Source organism: Equus quagga, chromosome 10, assembly GCF_021613505.1.
Source record: "Equus quagga isolate Etosha38 chromosome 10, UCLA_HA_Equagga_1.0, whole genome shotgun sequence".
Classification (NCBI taxonomy): Eukaryota; Metazoa; Chordata; class Mammalia; order Perissodactyla; family Equidae; genus Equus; species Equus quagga.
Window position 1 is genome coordinate 37,055,143 of NC_060276.1, and position 22,226 is coordinate 37,077,368.

The 22,226-nt window shown below is 38.6% G+C and overlaps 1 protein-coding gene across 1 annotated transcript in view; it reads left to right on the forward strand.

The window, feature by feature from the left end:
- COL4A6 (collagen type IV alpha 6 chain) overlaps positions 1 to 22,226 on the forward strand; it is a 257,943-nt gene that overhangs the window by 101,646 nt on the left and 134,071 nt on the right. The gene's annotated exons all lie outside the window — the stretch shown is intronic.

Here is a 22,226-nt window from a genome sequence, read left to right on the forward strand (position 1 = left end):
AAGGAAGCTAATGACCATTTATTGATCACTTGCTATGAGCCAGGCACTATACAAGAGGATTTTGATATACTTCATTTAACTCTCAAATGACCCTAGGAAGTAATTATTCTACTCCCCAGTTTACAGATAGAGAAACTGAGATTCAGAGATATTAAATATTTTGCTTATTTTTCAGACCTCTATTTCAAAAATCTGAAGATCCTAAAGGCATGAGATATGGGTGGAGTTCGTTGTCTAGAATGGGAAAGGAGCTAAATGCTCTAGGCCTGCTCTGCATGATTTATCACATATTCTCACAAAAACCTATAAGATATGTATCATTTATCCTCAATTTAAAGATTATGCTCAGCAAAGTTAAATCACTCATCCAAGGCACACAGGTAATAGAGTAGCATAACGGGAACTCGGATCCAGGTCAATCCTAAAACTTGTGCTTGTCACCTTGCACTGGGCTGCTATTTATCCAGTTACTGATAAATCTGAATACACAGAATTGTCTTGTGCCTTACTTAAGGCAATTAACATGTATTATTCTGTGTTCTGATTTGTGTATTATAGTTAATTGTATTCTCAACTGAATGTAAACTCCATGAGGGTAGAGATGTGTGTCTATTTTGTTCACTGATATGTCCCCAAGACCTAGAACAATGCCTGATATGCAGTAGGTTTATATAAATAATTGTTGAATGAACATGTGTAATCTTTTCTCCTCTGAGATATACACTTACTGTGGGTAAGTGAATCTTGGTCATCTAAGACAGCAACTAGCACAGTGCCACACCCCTAATGAGCAGATAACAATAATGCCTTTAAATTGGTCTTTGTATTTACCAAAGCGTTATCATGTATGTAAACTCTAGTGTTAATATAAATTGAAAACCCAAGGCCAAGATTTATAGGAGGTGTCGGGCGGCGGGGGGAGAGGTGGTCCCCAGAAGAGGTTGTGACACTCTGAATGAAGGAAAAAAGAAAGGCGACAACTGCTAAGGAAAGAGAATGAACTTCCTACCCTCTGGAGAAACCAGGGAGGGTTCGCAAACTATAAGTCTTAGCTTGAGAATAAGCTAGGAGGCCTGCGCAAGTCTAGGGGGAGTTGCAGATCACTGTGTGGCCTTTGGAAGCAGAGTGGGTCTGATCTCAGCCTAAGTTCTCATAACCTCATGTCATCCAGACTCTCACTCTCACCCTCTGGCATTTTGGCCTGTGGCTGTGGAAAGGAGATAAATATTTCCTGCCTACTTGCAAGATTTGCTGGGTGCTGTAGGGAAAGCTGGGGAAGGAATAAACTTCAACCCCATTTGGGGATCTTAGAGGAAGCCAAAGTCAGCTCCCTCAGGTTAGTTCCAACTAAGTAAGCTCAGAAGCTGTGACCAGTGAAGTTGCCACCTCCTCACAGTTTTGCAGGCCAGTACAGGGGAGGAACATGGTAGTTGGTAGATCGTAAGGGGATGGTGGCAGGGGGGTGCTGTAAGGAATAATACTGCATGGGAATTCTCATGGTCTTCATGCAGATTTCTCACCTAACATTTGTGTGCACTGTGTAATATTTTGTCAATTACGCCTCTTAATGCAACTCTGTAGGATAAGCAAGTGTTTGTATTTCAGACATCCCCAGGAATGCCGGGAAAGGTAGGCAGGGCTAGACCAATCTGACCATATTTCATGAAAGTAATGTCAAATTGCATGGGTGCAAGATCCAGATGTTACACATTCATCATTTCATTTGATCTTCATGCTGTGAATCAGAGCTGTTATTCTCATCCCCATTTTCTAGATGGATAAGCTGAGTAACAATGAGGTTAATTGGCTTGCCCAGGAACATATTGCTATTAGTTGGTAATTCTTCTGATTATAATTCTTTTGTTCTTGCCACACTATCTCTCAGTAAATAGCGAATGATTTGTTTATAGGGCTATTAATCCGGTTTTGGTATATTGGACATAAAGGAAAAGGGAGAGTCAGAGAGCAGGGTGCTATTGCAAAGCAACTGCAAAGATCTAGGCAAAAGATAAGGAGCCCATACCATCAGTGAATAAACTGTTCCCAAGTCCAGTGGTAACTTCTGTCCCTCTTATTATTGAACCCCTCATCAGCACTCAACAAAGTTGTCTATTCTCTTCCTTCTTCTCTGGAAGTTTTTTCCTATTCTACTTTAGTGGATTAGCTTCCTCTCACCTCTAAATGTTGTAGTCTCCCAGGGCTTGGCCCTAGGCCTTCTCTTTTCTTTGTACCCTAGTCAATCTTAAGCATTTTCATGGCTTTAGTGACTTCATATATGCCGATGACGTCCAAAATTATGTCTCTAGTCCAGACCTTTGCTCTGAGTTCCAGACCCACTTTCCCATTTATTCATTCAACAAATATTTGTCAAGTGCCTGCTGTGTGCCAGGCACTGTTCTAGGCACTTTGGTTTCATCATTAAACAAAACAGACAATAGCTTTTATTTCCTTTACATTGAAGGAGGAAACTGACAATACATATAATAAGTAAGTTATATAGTATGCCAGCAGGTCATCAGCACTATAGTTCAAAGGAAAGATAGAGCGGGGTAAGGGGGGTTGAAAGTGCTGGGAAGGAAGTAGGAATATTAAATAGGGTGGTCAGGATAGGTTTCATTGAGAAGGTGAGATTTGAACCAACACTTGAGGGAAATGAGAAAATTAGCCTTGGAAAATTGTCCCAAGCTGAAAGAACAGCCAGTGCAAAGGCCCAGCAGTGGGTGTTTGGCAAGGAGGCTAGCGTGGCTAGAATGAAGTGAAAAGGAGATAGAATTGTAGATCAGCTTAGAGAGTTTAAAAAGGGAGTGAGCAGATCATGTAGAGTATTGTAAGCCATTGTAAAGTTTTTGGCTTTTACTCTGAGTAAAATAGGGAGACTTTGGAGGATTTGGAGCAGAGGACAGACATTATCAACTTATGTTTTAAAAGGATGTCTAGCTGCTATAGGAGGGGCAAGAACAGATGGAGGAACACCAGTAAGGAGATTATTTCAATTGAAGACCAGTTAGGAGATTATTTCAATTGAATTGTCTACTTGCTATCTCTTCTTGGATGTCTCAAAAGTATCTCAAACTCAACAGAAGACATTCCCCTTTCCCCTCCCCACAAAAACCCAACCTGGCCCTCCTCCATTGTTCTTTGTCTCAGTGAGTGGTTCTACCATCCACCCAATTGCTCAAGGAGAAGCCTGATCCTTGATTCCTCCTCTCTCTCACCCCGCATATCCAATTCCTCCAAGTCCTGTTGATTTTTACCTCAGAATACGTTTCTCTAATCTGTCCTTGTCCCTCTGTCTCCACTCATTATTTCAGGCCACCATCATCTCCAGCTTGATTTACTGCAGCAGCCTCCTAAAGGTCTCCCTTATCCACTGTCTTATTCTGGTATATTCTCTACAGAATGATCTTTTCAAAATGCAGATCTGCTCAAGCCAATGCCACTACTTAAAACTCTTCACTTGCTTCCCACAGTTCTTGGGATGGCTCACAAGATTCCGTGTGGTCTGGCTGTGCTTTCATTTCCAGGCTCAACACAGCCCATCTTCTCCCTTGCTTATTACATTCTAACTACACTTTCATTTCCTCAGCTATACCAAATAATTTCCCAACTCAGGACCTACACATTGCTTATTCCCTTTGTCTGGAATGTTCTTTCTTCCATTTGTTTCTATGGCTAAATATTGCTTCAGGTCTCAGCTTAAAAGACATTACTCAGGGAGGCTGACCATCCCTGAGTACTCATCTAATTCAGGCTTTCCCGTTCATCCTCCTCACAGCACTCTTTTCTTTTCCTTCATAGTATTTATTACAGTTCTGAATGTATAGATTGATAGAAACCTAACTGCATATCTACATAGATACAAAACTACTGCTTAGTAGATTTCTATATGCTGTTCACTTGCAACAACTCTGTAAGTCATATAAGTTCCATGAGGATAAGAGCCACGTCTGTCTTATTTTCTACTGTATCTTCAGTATATAATACAGTGTCTAACACATATCAGGCACTTTTACATATTTGAATAAATGAGCGAAGTCCCTTTTCTTCCCCTTAAACCAACTCCATACAACTCTCTAATTCCACCATTTAGAGGGCATGTAGAGTCAAAGTTTCATTAAGTATCCATTGGGTACTTACCTAGCCAAGCACTGTGCTCTGCCCTATTGCAGGCCCAAAAAATTTAGCAAAACATGCCTGCCCTTGAAAATCTTGTGTCTAAATAGAGATGCAAGACACATCTGTGCAGCAAGATTTCTGTCTAAAATTATCCATAGAATGTGCCATTGCTGTTCCCACTCACTGAACACAGTGTATTTTTGGTTCAAAAGGAGTGATAGCTTAGAAGTGTTTTCAGGGGAAGATTACATGGCCCTTTTGGTTGCACCTTTCTTAGTTCCCTACATTTCTGAATCTGGCTCTTAGCTTTGCCCATGTGGGAACTTAATTTTGTCAGCCCAGGGGGAGTATATAATTTTCTCAGGACACACCCACACTAGCCAAGTTCACAAAAGGTGGACACCTAAATTAGAATACTAATGTATTGGTGTAGCATAAGAAAAAATATCTACTAAGAAAAAACAGATGGTCACATGACTGAGTCTTCAGCCTATAGGAAAATCTATGTGGGAAGCCAGAAGATAACAGAAAGGTTTCTTGGTATATATGGCACCGCAGCAAGGGGAGTTGCTTGTATAATCCTATTATGTGCTGGCAGCCAACTCTAAAGGGCTGATCTGTTCATCTTCAGGATGGAGATGTGCTGACCTCAGTGAACGGAAAGTAGATTTCTTGAGCCAGAGGTTCTTCCTAGCCTTGGCAGTGCTGCATCGCCAAGGATTTCCTTTTGAAAATCCCCATTTTCAATATTTCCAACTGACCTTCTTCCTCCCAATGGACTCTCTTTCTTTAGGTATGATAATACCTTGATTGGGTTACTGTCTGGACTGGCTCTCAGCCTGGAACCTCTGCCATCTCTTTTAAGGTGATTTTTCATCTCACTGATCTTATCTAATGTGGTTTAATTTCATTCATCAAATTCTTAGAGTTTGGTGGGTGTGTTGCTGGGTTTTCTGTAGATTCTTTACATAATTTAGAATAACTCTCATTTGGAAGAGCGAAATTTCTGACCCAAGAGTCACTGCCATTTTTTCAGGCAGAAGAAAGATTATTAAGTGGTAGGAGTGATTAAATTTGTCTTGAGCAGTTAGAGAAAGCTTTTCGGAAGAGGTGACATTAGACCTGAATCTCAAATTAGAAGCTTTAGGGTGGGGTGGAAAATATGGTAATTTCCAAGTTAGAGAACAGCTTGTGTAAATGTTATTGCATACCTGTAAGCTCTGTTGTGTATTAGGTGTTGTGTCCACAGGGAGTTTAGGTAGGTCCAATGGCAGAGAACTCAGGTACATCCCTGTCCCATGGCTCTCAATCAGCTTTAACAAACTCGGCGTCTTAGCAACTATTGACTGTTCTATCTGAAACGCTGCACACAAGCTAAGCCTTGACCCTTGAACTGTCAAAATCTGTCCTAAGTATGCAAAGATAAATATGAGAGTCCTTTCCCTATAAGCTTCTGAACATTTTTCTCCTCTCATGGCCTTTATGAAGTAGAGCTATTCATGAAAATATACAAGTTTGACCTGCTCTCCTGTCTATCCCCCCTAATAGTAGTCCTTAATTTCCTGGAAGAGAAAGAACTTTACTTTTTAATGAACTAATTTCAGATATTTGTCATTTCTATGCATGTCTTTGTACTTTTACAACATTCCTCCAAAACATAGAGTATTGTTTTACAAGTTATAAACTTTATGTAAACGATATGAAACACATTCATTCTACAGCTGCTGTTTTCATTCAACAGTATGTCATAAGATTCATCTATGTTATAGTTCTGTTTCTTTCACTTTAACTGTTATGTGGTATTCCATTGTATGCATATAATCATAATTTGTTTATAGTTTTGTCCCTTGTTGGATATTTAAGTTATTTTTCCATTTTTGGAGTAATACAGACAACCATTTTGGAAAATATTTGGCCATATCTAGTAAAATTGAAAACACACGTGTTCTTCAACCCAAGCAAATCCATTCCTAGATATATACACTAGATTTACACTGTTCAATATGATAGCCATTAGCCACATGTGGCTATGTAGATTTTAATCAATTTGAATATCAGTTCCTCAGTTGAACTAGCCACATTTCAGGTGCTCACTTGCCACATACAGCTAGTGGCTACTGAATTGAACAGCATAGCTATAGAGCATTTCCATCCTTGCAGATAGTTCTATTGAACTCTCCAGTGTTGCCTTGGACAATAACTTTATTTACATATTCCCAGTAACTATGAATGTAAAACACACTTGATATCTGTGAAATAAATGAATGTGGAAATATTGCTTTACAAGGTTGTATATGGTAAGTGTTCAATGAGATCCAGGAATAATAGCCAAACAAATTTAGAAGGAGTGGGATTTGAGCAATTTCAGGTCCTGTGCATGAGTTCGGAGGATCATTGAATAAGGTGTTTATCCAGGGCAGTCAACTGCAACACAGCAAGAGAAGGAATTGAAATCATTATTGTGGAAGAAATCAGATAGCTCAAAAACAGAGACGCTGTAGCAAGAATCAGATCCAAGGCAAGACTGTGAGTGGGGAAAATGAGTCATGAGGTCAGAAGCCAAAAAGATTAAAAGGAGGCCAAGAGGTGGAGTGCAAGGCAGGTTGGAGAGAGCAGTTCAGGACAGAGGCTGTGAAAAATGTGGAGATCTCTGAAGCCTGTGCTCCTGGCTTTGAGATCAAAATCTGTTCATTTCATAAGCAGATCACCATCACCCACAAGAGGGGAGGCCTGTCTACTTATAGTGGAAGCTATGATTGGGAGAAGGTTATCTGTAAGAATGTGAAGGAAGATTAGGATTTGGCTCCCACTACAAGTAGCTGTGAACATTTGGAAGGGTGAGGGTGGGGCCTGGACTAGGCTGCTAAGAACTGCATTTCTGAGAAAGTAATTACTCCGGGAAGAGTGAGAGACCAGGGAGGGAGCAAGTGTGGTAAAAGAAGAACAGATCAATAAGTAATGGGGGATGAAAAGGGCAAGGGTCAGATGAAGACAGAATACAATGAAAGGGGACATTAGACAGGTCTTAATATTGGTTTTCAGTTAGTTGTAGAGTCCTTTCTATAAATTAAAACAAAACAAAACAGCAGGAATGTAGTGTGGGATTCAGAAGCCGTGGGTCGGATTTAGTCAGCAAGTACAGTTCTAGCCCCAGGCTTCTGCCCAGCTCTCTGAACTGCTCCGTAGTTCACTCCTGGTTTTCCTGAAAGTCTCTCCAGCTCTTCCTCCACTAGCTTCCATAAGTCAGAGGTAGTGATTAAAAACTTCTAGTTTCCAACATTTTTGGCAGGGAGGAGACAGGTGTGTGGCCACAGGGGAAGATGGGTATGAATAGAAAATCAGAGACAGCCATTTTAAAGTGCAGTGGTCAAGCAGAATATTCTCTGTCACTCTCTGATATCTTGTGAAGCTAAGCTTAACAATAAAAATCCTGTCTCTCCTGCCCACCCCTCCTCCTTCTACATGCTATAGATAGTCCAATTTCAATTGTGATCTTCCAAACTCAATAATCAGATTAGTGCCTACCTTCAAAACACATAAAGGTGTGACCAATTCTAGGACCAGACCAGACAAAGCTCTGCTTATTTGCTTGCTTACAATAGTGCACACTCATTTCTAACCATGGCTTTTGAGAACCACAGCATATGGCAGAAGGGCTAGAGACAGTCCACCCAAAGGGGCAAACAAACCTATCCGACCTTAGGAAAACAATCGTTCAAGTGGAGACTGTGCATTATGAGAGCAGCCAACTGTCTACCAACAGTGGGTTTACAATCCCAGAAATCGTTCCCAATGGCTTTCTATACCCACTAGCAATACTGACAGAGGTCTGAAAGAGCTGTGTGTGTGCATTGCTAATTCTTTACAAAGATTACAGCTCTTTAATTCCCAAGGCCGTTTCTTGCTCTGACGCCACTACTTCTTTCCACCTCATATAACTTCACTCTTCTGCCTCAAATCCCTGTGCCCAGGCATGAGCCAGTCTACTGAAATGTGGGCAGCTGTCTTGGCATGCATGGGCGATCAGATGTTTGAAGAAAATTGATGAATAACCATGTGTCCAAGAGATCCATAGAGCTTAGGGAATTAAAAGGCTTATTCTTGTGGTTAAACACTGGGAATGCCATCTCATTCCCGTCCACTGATTTCTCTATTATCAGCTGGTAAGCCACAAGCAGATCCCTTGTTCGTCTGCCAGGATGCAAACTAGCCCTTCTTTCAAGTCCCACTTTTGTTCTCAGGCTTAGGAATGCTGCAGCTATTCCAAAAGGAATCTGGCTGGCACAGTTAATTGGACTTATTAGGTCATAATTACAGTATGTCAGCATCAGCCTGTATTTTCCTGTATTTCATTATTGAACTTTCCTAATGTATATCTTTGGGTCCTGATGCTACCACTTAGGACTCAAGGGTTGAACCTACCATATTATAGACAGCTAGGCTGAATGCTTCCCTGAGCCCTAGGTCCATGAATAAACTGTTTCCTTGGGAAGGATGCTTGAGAACGCAATTGATAATCATAAATACTAACATACGTTGAGTGCTTGCTATGTGGCTGGCACTATGCTTGCAGTATCTCATTTAATATTTACAACAACCAACCCCAAAAGGGTAGGTACTATTATTAATATCCTATGCTTAGAGATTAGGAAATTGAGGCTCAAAGGGGTGAAGTAATTTGCCCAAGATTACACAGCCAGTAAACACAGAATTGGAATTTACTCCCATATCTGTTTTGATTCAGAACATATGCTCTTAACTACTACACTGCATTGTCTCTTCTTGCAAAGTGTCTATCTGCTCCTTGCTCCACTAGCAAGAGTTCATCTGATTTTAATTTGTTAGAAACTAAAACACAATAGAATAAACTGATATTTTCTTTCTAACGAAGTGATGGGTTATACTGTCACATTTTACATGTCAACGATGGGTTTGAGGCAGGTTGTGGAAATTTGTAGATGACTCATCATAAATATTTATTGGTCATCTATCATGTATCAGCACATGTTTGGTGATTCAAAGATGTAAGATACAGGTACTTCATCAAGAAGTGAGTGTCTTACCAGAGAAGGCTAACTCACAGAAACCCCTCCTAGAATTTTTACAGATATATGCATAAGAAATAATATGCCAACTCGTGTGACAACTCTAAGTGCTGTGAGAGACAGTGAGGTGTTAATAGAAAGGACACTGGTCTGAGAACCAAAAAGTGTTGTTTTAGAAACAGTTGTATAATGTTAACTTTTAACATTAATTTAAAAATAAAGTATGTCCACCTAGGTCATTCTGGGTTTCTTGATTAGAAGCAGAAGAGAAGAAATAATCAAGGCAGTCTTCAAGGACGAGCTAGACTGTGAAGGATGGGTAAAATTTGAATTGGTAGGGAGGAGAGAGAAGACTCTAGGTCCAAGGAAGAGAAAGGAAAGGACAGTAGGAGTTATAGCAGAGAGTGGAAAATGAGCCCAGGGTGTTTATGGGCCAGCAGAGAGGAGACACTCAAATGCTTTAAAGAGCAAAACCCATAGTTAGGTATAGGGAAAATCAAGGACCAACAGGCTGATTAACTGATTGATTGATTGATTGATTGGCTTTTATTTTGATGAAATACACATAACATAAAATTTACCATCTTAACCATTTTAAAATGTACAATTTAGTGACATTAAGTACATTCACAATGTTGTGCAACCATCACTACTATCTAGTTCCAGAACATTTTCACCACACCAAATGGGAACCCCATACCCATTAAGAAGTTATTCCCCATTCCCCTCTCTCTGCAGCCTCTGATAACCACTAATCTCTTTTTATACCTAAGGATTGGCTTATTCTGAATAATTCATATAAATGGAATCATACAATACGTGGCTCTTTCTGTCTGGTTTCTTTCACTTAGCATATTTTTAAGACTCATCCATGTTATGGTATGTATCAGAATTTCATTCCTTTTTATGGCTGCATACTATTCCATTGTATGGCTATATCACATTTTGTTTATTCCCTCATCTGTTGATAGACATTTTAGTTGTTTCCACCTTTTGGCTATGGTGAATAGAGCTTCTATGAACATTGGTGTATGTGTTTTGTTTAAATACTTGTTTTCAATTCTTTTGTGTGTGTAACTAACAATGAAATTGCTGGGTCATATGGTAATTCTATGTTTAATTTATTGAGGAAATGCCAGACTTTTCATGGAAATCTAGCATAGTGGTTAAAAACAAGGGTTTGAACTTTAAGTTGAATCCTAGCTTTGCTACTTACTAGTTGTATGGCCTTGAGCATTTCATATAATCTCTGAGCCTCAGTTTTCTCATCTGCTGAATAGGGTTGTTTGGGGCATTACATGGCATAATGCATATAAAGCATTTAGCACAGTGCCTGGCATATCATAAGCACTAGACACATGGCAGCTACTAGAAATACCCTATATAAGTCTCGTGCTAAACGTGATAGTCAACATCACAGATAAGTAGAGGCACAGCCCTCTTATTGACTTTGCTACTTAACTCCTGCCGCATCTTGTAGAAGTCAGGAAGTGATCTTAATTTCCAGATAAATGAGCTACCATGGTTCCTTAACTCTAGTTTAAATTGTTTAAATATGTGTATATGTGTATGTATGCACAGACACGCAGATACACACATACATATACATATTAATTATTCTAGTGAAAAAATTTCTTTAAAATGCCTAAAGTGTGTGTGTTTTATAAAACAGACCCTTTCTGAGAAGAGGCAATTCAATGTAGGAGTTAAAGGGCATGTGTTCTGAATCAAGACAGACATAAGAGTAAATTCCAACTCAGTGTTTAATAGCTGTGTAATCTTGGGCAAGTTACCTCATCCCTCTGAGCCACAGTTTCCTCATCTGTAAACATGGTGATATTAATAATAGTACCTACCCTTTTCGGTTCATTGTGAATATTAAATGAGATAATGCAGGCATGGTGCTAGGCACTTGGCAAGCACTCAACCTTCTGTCCAGATTGCTACAGAGATAGCCACGACTCTGACCTTCCTTTTCCACACCCCACAAGCCATCAAAGTGGCCCATGGGAGTTAAAGAGCTAAGAGACTTTAGCCAGACTGAAAGAATATCAAATGGTCATAAAGATTCTTTCCAATTAAAAAATAATTCCACCATAACAAAAGCAACTCAAGATTCTGTAATCTCAGATGTATCTTTTGAGTTTCCTGCTTATGATTAGTCTCTGTTGGAAGTTGTATTTTTCTAAGAGGGATTCACTTTCAACTTACACAGAGCAGAATCATATAGTATTGGGGCTGAAAGGGGAAGGGGCAGAGAAAGGAATTCACATCTATTGTACACTATGCACTCAATTTGTCTTGTTTGATCTTCATAACAACCCTGTTGTAAGGTAAATATCCATATTCCCACCTCGGAGCTACAGAAACTGGGGCTCAGAAGTAACTTGCCCAGAACTAGTAAGTGTCAGAACAAAGATTTGAACTCACATCTTTCTGAAGACTTCAATTTACTATACTACACTTGTTTTAAAGAATGTCTGAGATCATGTTTAGCTTTTGATGAAGCAGAAGCCAAGAGAGGTAAAGTGAGTTCCCCAAGGTCACTTAGCCAGTTGACAGTAAAGCAGGGACTAGAAACCAGTTCCAAGAACACTAGCTTATGTGACTTTATTGTCTCTGAATGAATGGATAATGTAGTGGTTCATCAATTAAAAAATGATTAAAAGATTGAAGCGAATCTGAAAATAAATTCCACCCAGTAACTTAATTACTTTCATTTCATGTTTCACAGGGCTTATTGAAAAACTGTTTTGTCTACGTAGAAATGACCCAGTGACTTGGTTTTCCTTGGTGTCTGTGTGCCCACTGTATTTACTACTTGATATTCAGAAGTAGACATTGCAGATGTGGGCAGTCCACAAGTGATTTCAGTTCTATTTTATAAACAGGCATTAACCACTGTGGTGGTTAATTTTATGTGTTGACTTGGCTAGGCTATGATGCCAAGATGTTTGGCTAAACACCAGTTTAAATGCTGCTGCCAAGCTATTTTTTAGATATGATTAGCATTTAAATCAGTAGATTTTGAGTAAAGCAGATTACCTTCCGTAACATGAGTGGGCCTCGTGCAATCAGTTGAAAGTCTTAAGAGAAAAAGACGGAGATCCCCTGAGGAAGAAGAAATTTTTAGAAGAATTATATATATCCAGACTGCCTTTGGACTTGAGACTGTAACATCAGCTCTTCTCTGGGTGTCCACCCTGCCAGCCTGCTCTGCAGATTTCAGACTTGCCAGCCCCTACATTGTGTGAGCCAATTCCTTTAAATACATATATACATAAAAGTAAACACACATAGATGCACACATACTCTTAGTTCTTTCTCTGGAGAATCCTGATCAATTAAACCACCTACTAATGTGCCAGATGCAGTGCTAGGCTCTGGGAATATAGAGAAGAGCTCTTTATACAAAAGGATTTGTACAATATGACAAAGCATGCTGACAAAGGTAGGGCAAAGTAGGAAAACAAAGCCACAAGAAAAGCACACAGGTGTATTTCCTGATGCACTTTACACCTGCTAATAATTCTAATGATACTCAGATTTTATCTGTAAGTGGACAATTTACTTAATTTCAAAGGACAAACCTTGCCACTAGGCAAAAAAATAGATTCCCCTCCTCTCTTTAGACTATCCTGATATTTAAATCTATTGATTGAATTTATTTATTAATTCAATAAACATCTATTGACTCTTGGCTTTGTACACAGTGTATAATGACAAAGTAGTGATGATCTGAGAAGTCTCAATGTTGCCAGGCAGGGCCTCTCCCTAATCTCAGCTTAATCTCTGGAACCCAGGCTAGGGATGGAGAAGTTGCTTGATGTAGCTGTGGAGTGAAAATCAGGCACACGTCTGATCTCCTAATCAGCCCACTTGTCTCCCTGACAGTTTGATTGCAGCCAAATTAGGCCTGTGGGCTGGGGTAGTAACCTGTCCTCAGCCTTCCACCTCTTGGTTTCAAGTATTTCCTCCTTGGTTTTCAGTACCTAGCTTGTATGTACCACCCACCAAAAAGACTGGCCCTGGGTATTTTAGGGCAGGCTTATGTCCTTAAAATGTGGTGAATTGCAGTTATTCCCCAAGATGCAAGCTCTTGTCTGACTCCCTGCACTGGAGTCATTTACAGTCATGTGAGAGAAAAGACTAATCAATGCCCACAGAATACTTGGAGAGTCATGCAAGGCAGAATATGAATATTTTCAAAATTTTGCCTTATCCACAGTATCTGAGCCAGTACCAGGCCTATAGAACTTCACTGAATGTGTCTCCCTGGCTAAAGCGTGAACTCCCCAGAGTCTTCATCCTATTATGCTTTGTATCCATACAATTTTGGACACTCTTTCCTCTGCTCAGATCTTTAATGTGGGTGGTCCTCAGGCTTTTGTCCTAGGACCTCTTCTCTCTGTGCACAGTGTCATCCATGCACAATTCTATGTTTTAATCCAAATCTCTCTTCCAAGCTCCAAGCCCATATATATCTAACTGCTTAGACATGTCTCCCTGGCTATTCACAGTCACCTCAAACTCAGTGTGTCCCAAACTGAACTCGTTCTCTCCACACACACACACACACACACACGCACACGCACACACACACATTTGGTCCTATTCCATGCTTCACCATCTCAGCAAATAGCACTATCATCCTTCCTGTTGCTTGGGCTGAAGGAGCTACCTTTGACTCCTCTTTTTCCTTCACCTCTTACATCCAATCATTCACCTTAATCCAGCCATTCACCAATTCAGAAATCTACATTTATTTTCTAAAATGCTTTTTTATATAAAACTTCAAAAACATACAAAACAGAATAGTACAATGAAACTCCTCCCACATACCAATGTCTCAGCTTCAAACTTACCAATTCAGACAGTCTTGTTTCATCTATTCTTACTTTTCCCCACCCCCAATTATTTTGAAACAAATCCCAGAGATCATCTCATTTCATCTGCATTTTATTATGTATCTCTTAAAAATAAGTTATGAAAACATCCAAAATCGTATCACACCAAAACCAAAGTTAACAATTCCATAATATAATCAAATATCCAGTCAGTATTCATATTTCCTCATTGTTTTATAAATGGTTTTGCTTCCTTACATTTGAGTATCCAAGTAAATTCCCTACATTGCAACTAGATAATAAGTCTCTTAATTCACTCTGCCTTGTAAGTTTCCCACAGTTCTGATTTGTTGGTTGCTGTTCCCTTGTATTTACTGTAACATTATGGTAAAACATCAGTAGTTAGATCTAGAGACTTGATCAGAGTTTGTTTCTCTCTCTCTCTCTCTCCCCCTCTCCCCAAGACCTTTTCATCATATTTCATCAGGTGGTGTTTTGTTCTTCCATTAGGAGGAACAAAATGTCTGCAGTGTCTGCTTGTTTCTCCTTCTGTGATGTTAGCAGCTGTTGATATTCATCGCCTCAATCCATTACTTCATAGAGGCTCGCAAACGTTGATTCTATAATTCTGTTGTCTCTTTTAGGAGAAACATCCCTTCATTAATTTTTATGGTTAACCTGAGTTATAGTTCATTTAGGAGAGGCAGGATAAACGCTTAATTCCACCACCACTCTCTTCTATTTTTTAATCAATTTTAAAAAGCATTAGTTATTTCTCTGGCATCCTCCAAAGGTGACCAGTGAGGAGTTTTGTTTAGGGGGCATGAGGAAGAGTACTATTATGAACTCATGGAGTTTAAAATATTTTAAGCATCTTATTCGTTGCAGTTATCATTATTGATGCTCAAATCATCACGTATTTGGCCAGTGGAAGCCTATTCAGATTGGCTCTTGAGTCTTTATGAGTACCCTAATAGTTTTTTTCTTAACAGCTTTACTGATGTATAATTGACATACATTGAGCTGCACGTATTTAAAGTGTGTAATTGCACTTTAGACATATGTATACAACCATGAAACCCTCACCACAATCAAGATAATGAACACAATCAACACTCCCGAACATCTCCTCGTGTGTCTGTGATCTATCCCCTCACACTTCTCCCCCAACCCCCACCCCGACAATAACAAATCTGCTTTCTGTCACTATAGATTAATTTCATTTTCTAAAATTCTATGTAAATGGAAATATAGAATATATATGCTTTTTTACTGGCTTCTTTTACTTAGCATGTTTATTTTTATATTCATTCATGGTTGCCCATGTTAATAATCCCTTATGAGATATGTGATTTGCAAATATTTTCTCTCAGTTTGGTGTTTATCTTTACATTCTCTTTAAAATATATTTCAACAAGTAGAAATTTTTAATTTGGATGAAGTCTAACTTCTCAATTTTTTCTTTTTTACATCAAGTTTTGGTGTTGTATCTAAGAAATCTTTGCTTAATCTAAGGCCACAAAGATTTTTTCCTAATTTTTCTACCGAAAATTTTAAAGTTTTGTGCCTACATTTATATCTACAATCCATTTTCAGTTAACTCTTATATATAGTGTGAGGTACAGATCAAAGTTCATTATTTATCTATCCATTTATTTATTTAGCATAGGGATATCCAATTGTTCCAGCACCATTTGCTGAAGACTATCCTCTCTCTGCTTAATTGCTTTTGCAGCTTTGCCAAAAATCAATTGGCCATATATGTGTGGGTCTATTTCTGGACTCTGTTCCATTTCACTGATATATTTGTCTGTCTTTATGCCAGTAACACACTGTCATGATTGCTGGAGTTTCATAATAAGTCTCTGGAGTCCTATAAGTATGAAAGCTTTGTTTGTCTGTTTCAAAGTTGTTTTGGCTATTCTAGGTCCTTTGCATTTCCATATATATTTTAAAATGGCATGAAATCTATGGTGAGCAATTGGGGAGAAATCAATATCTTAACAATAGCTTTCGATTTATTTAGGTTTTCTTTAATTTTCTCAGCAATTAAGTGTGTTTTGGGGGGTTTTTTTGGGGGGGGGGGGGTTCTGCTTTATCTCCCCAAACCCCCCCGTACACAGTTGTATATCTTAGTTGTAGGTCCTTCCAGTTGTGGGATTCAGCAATTAAGTTTTCAGTGTACACATTTAGCACATATTTTGTCAAATTTATCCCTAAGTATTTCATATAGTTAATGCTATCAAAATTGTATTTTCAAATTTAATTTCCAATTGCTTGCTGTTAACATATAGAAATAAAATTTATTTTTTAAATTGATCTTGTATTATCAAACACTGCTAAACGCACTTGTTAGTTCTAGTAGCTTATTTTTAGACGTCACAGTACTTTTTACATTGTGAATAAAGACAATTTTACTACTTCCTTTCAAATCTGGATGCATTTTTTCCCCATGCTTTATCACACTGGCTAGAACCTCCAGCACAATCTTGAATAGGAGTGCAAATGTGGACACCTTTACCTTGCTCCCCATCTTAGTGGAGAAAGCATTCAGACTTTCACCGTTAGGTGTAATTTTACCTGTAGGATTTTTCATAGATACTCTATAGCAGACTGAACAATTACCTTCTATTTCTAGTTTGCTTCGAGTTTTTATCAGGAATGGATGTTGAATTTTGTCAAATTATTTTCTAACATTTATTGAGATAATCATGTCTTTTTCCCTTTTGGTCTGCTAATATGGTGAATTATATTGGTTGATTTTTCATGTTAAGCCAACCTACCATTCCTGGGATAGACAGCACTTGGTCATAATGTACCATTATTTTTATATATTGTTGGATTCAACTTCCTTAATTGTTGTTAGAATTTTTGTGTCTATACTCCTGAAGGATATTAGTCTGTAATAGTAGTGCTTGACTCACAGAATGAGTTAAAAGGTACTCACTCATCTTCAATTTTCTGGAGGAATTTGTATAGGATTGGTACTATTTATTCCTTAACTGGTAGAAATCACCAGGGAGTCTGCTTCGCCTAGGAGTTTTCTCTCTGAGGAGAGTTTAACTGCAAATTCAATTTTTTTAAATTGATGTAGGACTATTCAGATTATCTATTTCTTCTTCAGTGAGCTTTGGTTGTTCTTATACTGCAAAGGAATTACTAAAAATGTAGCTGAGGCCTTGCCACAGATGGGCTTTCTGAAATAAGTTTTGCATATCACTTTGCCTAGAAACAAAAAGAAAAGTAGGTGAGTTTTGAGGCCATGAAACATAGAATCAGAGACAGAAATGCTGGACCAACTCTTTGCTTGTGGGCTTTGGCTAAAGCCAAAAAGTTTGAACTGGAGCTTGAACTTTGCTTATGACATATAATGCTTTATTTTTTTAGCATGATGCTTTTTAAAGTCTGTTCCCACCAATCAAGTAGACTACTCGACTAGTTTCTATTTTCTGCATGTGAGAAGGGATTAGGGCTGTTTCTCCTAATTTTAGAAATGCAGGCATACGTGACAACTTGGTTTATCTTGTTCATCCTGCAAGCAAAATTAAAATTAACTTCTGAAAGGATTTACAGCTTAAAATTTCAGTCGTAAAATTAGGTAAAAGTAACATGCTGTTCTTGGCAAATGAAGACAGAGATCCTGGTCTGCTATTTACTGGGTTTTGTACTTTGCGAGGGAGGGGGTTCCCTCTCATTTTCCTTGTAGTCCTGAGGGATGGATTTGCTATGAGCTATTCTATTTTCCTGGTTCAGATCTTCCTCCCCAAGTCATCTTTCCTCATCTCTAAGCAAGGCAAAACATCTTTAGCCTCATCTATGTCAGTAGGCTTTAGAGACTATTATATTATGAGCTAAATATCAAGCTAAGTATTATCTTTATGGAAACAACCTATATTTGCCTCCCATTTTGTCTCCTTCTAATAGTTGCTATTGCTGGTGAATTGCACATGGACTCACCATCCATCTCAACAATTTGTTAGATTCCCTCCTTCTGGTACAAAAGACAAAAATGGCAGTGTCCTTGCTCATTTGGACTCAATAACAGATGAAACAGTTTGTCAAGATATTTCCAGTAAGCTATAGTCTCTGTCCTGGAATCCCAATCCTTCATATTCCTGTAGATTCAATTCTTAGAGAGCCTATCGACTCTTCCATCCTAACTTAGGCTCCCAACTAGAAACCCTGAAGGATTTTGTTTTCAACTTGGAATGTTTTTTCTAAAAACATCATATTATAAAGAGCAATAAGGCTCTGAGCCAAGTCACTAAAGCCCATGACACTGTATACATAAAGTCTGGTAGCAAGAGCAGACTCACAGAAAGTAGAAGGACATGCAGTTCCACCACACCTTGCACAGCTGAGGAAACTGAGGCTCAGCCTAACCACTCAAAATAATCTTGTGCATTTTTATTAGAAAAGTGTCACCACAATTTCTCTTAAGTAGTTAAAAGGAGAGGCTGTTATGGTGAGCAATGAATATTATAATGAAACATAAATAGTGCTATTGTTGGAAAGGAGGGAGGGTGACATTTAAGAAAAGATGTGTGACTGTGTCATATATGAATTATATCTCAATAAAATTGTTAAAAAAAGAAAAAGAAAGGATGTGACTAGGATTTTCAGAGAAATGGATGGGATATGAAAGGCATTCCAGGAAAATGGAATAGCTGATAAATAGACCTCTGTGAGTAGAATATTAGAGATAATAGGTGGGCCTGCAATGGTGGATTGATCCTGATTTAGAGGGGCCCTTAAATGTCGTGCTTGGCTTTTGAACTTTGCAGATAAGGGAGTCATCAAAGGTTTTTGAAAGAAGACAGAATGTAATCACATCTAAGTTTTAGAAAGGTATCTCTTTGCCTTTCCGATAACACTCTTACTTTCTTCTTTGGATTATAGTTATCTCCTTCGCTAGGCTTTCAGTTCTTTGAGGGCTATCAATGTTTTCTAAATATTTGTCTTTTTTCCATAGGGCCAAACACAGTGCATTTATACACAGCAGATGTGCATTAAAGGTTCCTCAAACCAGTGAAGTGGACTTGGTGTGAGAAAGCTTTGTTCTACTCTTGTCCCTTTCTGGTCACGTCCCCTCTATTTAAATAGGTCTTAGATTCATTCACTTTTCTCCATCTAACCACCATAACCCTTGTTCAGGCCATCTTCTCTCACTGCAACAATCTAATTGGTCTCCCACCTCACTACCACCCTCTCCTGTCCATTATCTATACTGCCACTAGGAAATTTTTTCTAAAATATCAATCTGATCATGTTCTCTCTGCTTAAAATTACTCAGTGACTTTCTGTTGCTCTGAGGATAAAAACCAACCTCCCTAAAATGGCCTATAAGACTCTGCGTGAGCAAGTCTTTGCCCGACTGTACAGCATCATCTCATGTCACTCTCCACTTTACTTTCTTGTTTCGATCACTCTGGTCGTCTTCAGTTTCTCCTATGTGCCATGCTTTCTCTCACCACAGGGCGTGTGCATATATTGTTCCCTCTGCCTGGAATATTCTCTGCCTCACTCCCATCCTTGACCTAGTTGGTGATTCCTGATTCTTCAGACTTCAGTTTAACTACACTTTCTTAGATAAACCTTCTCTGATCCCACCGAAGTGGCCAAGTGCCCGTGTTATATGTTCTCATATCCTTCCATTGGTCTCCTTTGTATCATACAGCACAATTATTATTAAAAGATTATTTACCCTTCCAATGTCTCTCTCCTCTATAAGAATATAGAGCAGGAAAGCAAGTCTATTTTATTTAACAGTATGCTTCCAGGGTATAATCCAGTGCCTGGCACAGAGTAGACACTCAATAAGTATTTGTTGAATGAAGAAATAATTCTTATGTCTTAATGACTTAAGGATTATAAACTTTCACAGGATCCTATTTTTCTCCATTACACTTTTCACAATTATTATTCCTCAAATATTTGTGTAAGTGTTTATCTATATCCCATATGAGAATGTAAGCTCCATGATGGCAGGGACTATATTTATTTTTAAATTGAATTTTAGTTTGTAAACAATAAAATGTACTAATTATAAACGTATAGTTCCATGAGTTTTGACAAATGTGTACTCTCATAAACATCACTCCAAACAAGATACAGAACATGTCCATCATCCCAGGAGGTACTCTTATATTCCCAGTCAACTTCAGCCCCATACCCCTACAGAGATAACCACTATTCTGATTACTGTCGTTATGTATTCACTTTGCATGTTCTAGAGCTTTGTAGAAGTGAATTCACGCTGAATATGCTCTTATGTGGCTTCTGGCTTCTTTCACTCAACATACTGTCCTGAGATTCATCCATGCAGTTACATGTATCAATAGTTTGTTCATTTTTTTATTCCTGAATAGTATCCAATTGTACAAATATACCACAATTTGTTTATCTATTCACCTATTGATGTAAATTTGGGCTCTTTCCACTCTGGGGTTATTATGAATAAAGCTGCTGTGAACATTCCTATACAAGTTATATTCAAATTTTTTATCATCATATCCCCATCATCTAGCACTGTTCCTAGTACACAGCAAGCAACAGTATCTATTGAGTAAATAAATGAATCTAATCCTTACAATGATAGTTATAACTCTAGCTTTCCCTTCTGCTTTGGAAATCATATTAGATTGCAGATGACTAAGAGCAACTGAATTACAGAAAGAAACTTGAATACCCTCTCAGTTTTCTAAAAGATAAGTAAGTTGCAGAGTTCGTATTTTAAATATTATTACTAACAATTACTTTAGACACACCTCACAACTGAACTTGTCACACAAGTGTGTCATGATGCTACTTGTAGGATTTACAAATAAAATATAGGATGCTCAGTTAAATTAGAATTTCAGATAAACAACAAATGGATTCATAGTACAAGTATGTCCCAAATATTGCATGGGACATATTTATGCTAATTTGTGACACACACATATGAAAAAGTTCTTTGTTGTTTTTCTGAAATTTAAATTTAACTCACCATCCTATATTTTTATTCGTTAAATCTGGCCACCATAACTATGTGTGAACTGTGGGACCTTTGTTCCTCAGGCCCCTTCCAGCCTTAAAGCTCAAAGATTCCTCACTTGTTCTCTGTGACTGGCCCTAGGAAATGCTGTTCTTTAATAGCTGTTTAATAAGTACTCACTGGCAGAGGGAAGGGAGGCATCTATTTTAAGAACATTATGGGATAACATTTAGTTTGTTTATTTGCATGTTTTAAGCATTTGCTTGGTAAATTCACTTTAAAGTCTAGCTAGACTCTACATCCCCTTAGGCCCTGGTTCATTCTGGCTGGCTAGGGCTTTTCCAAGTGGAATCCAGAATGCCTGTTCCTCTCCCCACCCCCTGACCCTGTCGGTTGTGTTCGTGTATGTGTGTGAACACAGTTAGATAGACATTGGAGGGAAATGCCTTCCTGAACTACTCAGCAATGTCTGGTGTCAGCTTTATCCTTAAAATAAAGTGTGGGTGACAAGTCCCACCTGGTAGGGAGCCAGCTCCCACAGAGCCTCTCATTCATAAACTCATAAGGAGCTGTTCTTAAGAGGCAAGTGCACATTAAACATGGGACAAGACTCAGCTTGGTTTAACATGTGTGTGTTTAAATTTCAATGAACGGGTTTTGTTTTAGAATTTCTCAAAGTAAAGCCAGACTCCGTGTATGATTAGCACAAAGTTCAGAAACCTAGGATGATGCTAAAGGGGGCCTGGCTTAGTGGAAGAGCGCTAAGATTTTGAATTAAACCTGGGCTTGAATTTGTGCCACTTCCACACTGTGTGACCTTGGTTAGGCAAACTCTTTAACCCTGTTAAGCCTCAGTTTCCTCATCTGTGAAACAATGACAGTAACAGTGCTTACCTTACACTGTAGTTGGGACAGTTCTGTGAGATAACAAAAATGAAGTACTTAGCCAGGCACATAGTGGATATTCAGTGACTGGTAGCCATCGTTATGAATGTGGCCTGGGGAATAAGTTTGATCCAGCCAAAGAGGCCTCTCTGGGTTTCTGGATCCTGAGTCCACCGTGAGGGAATGAAGATTATGAAAGAGCACCTCAGCATCTTGGATTATTTTCCCCTTTTAGAAATTTAGCTGTACACTGAAAAGAGAAGCCCTGGCTTTGAGTCTTCACTTTGTGACTTAACTAGCAAGTGACACCAAGTCTCTGAGACTCAGATTCTTTTTTTTTTTTTTTTTTTTTTTTTT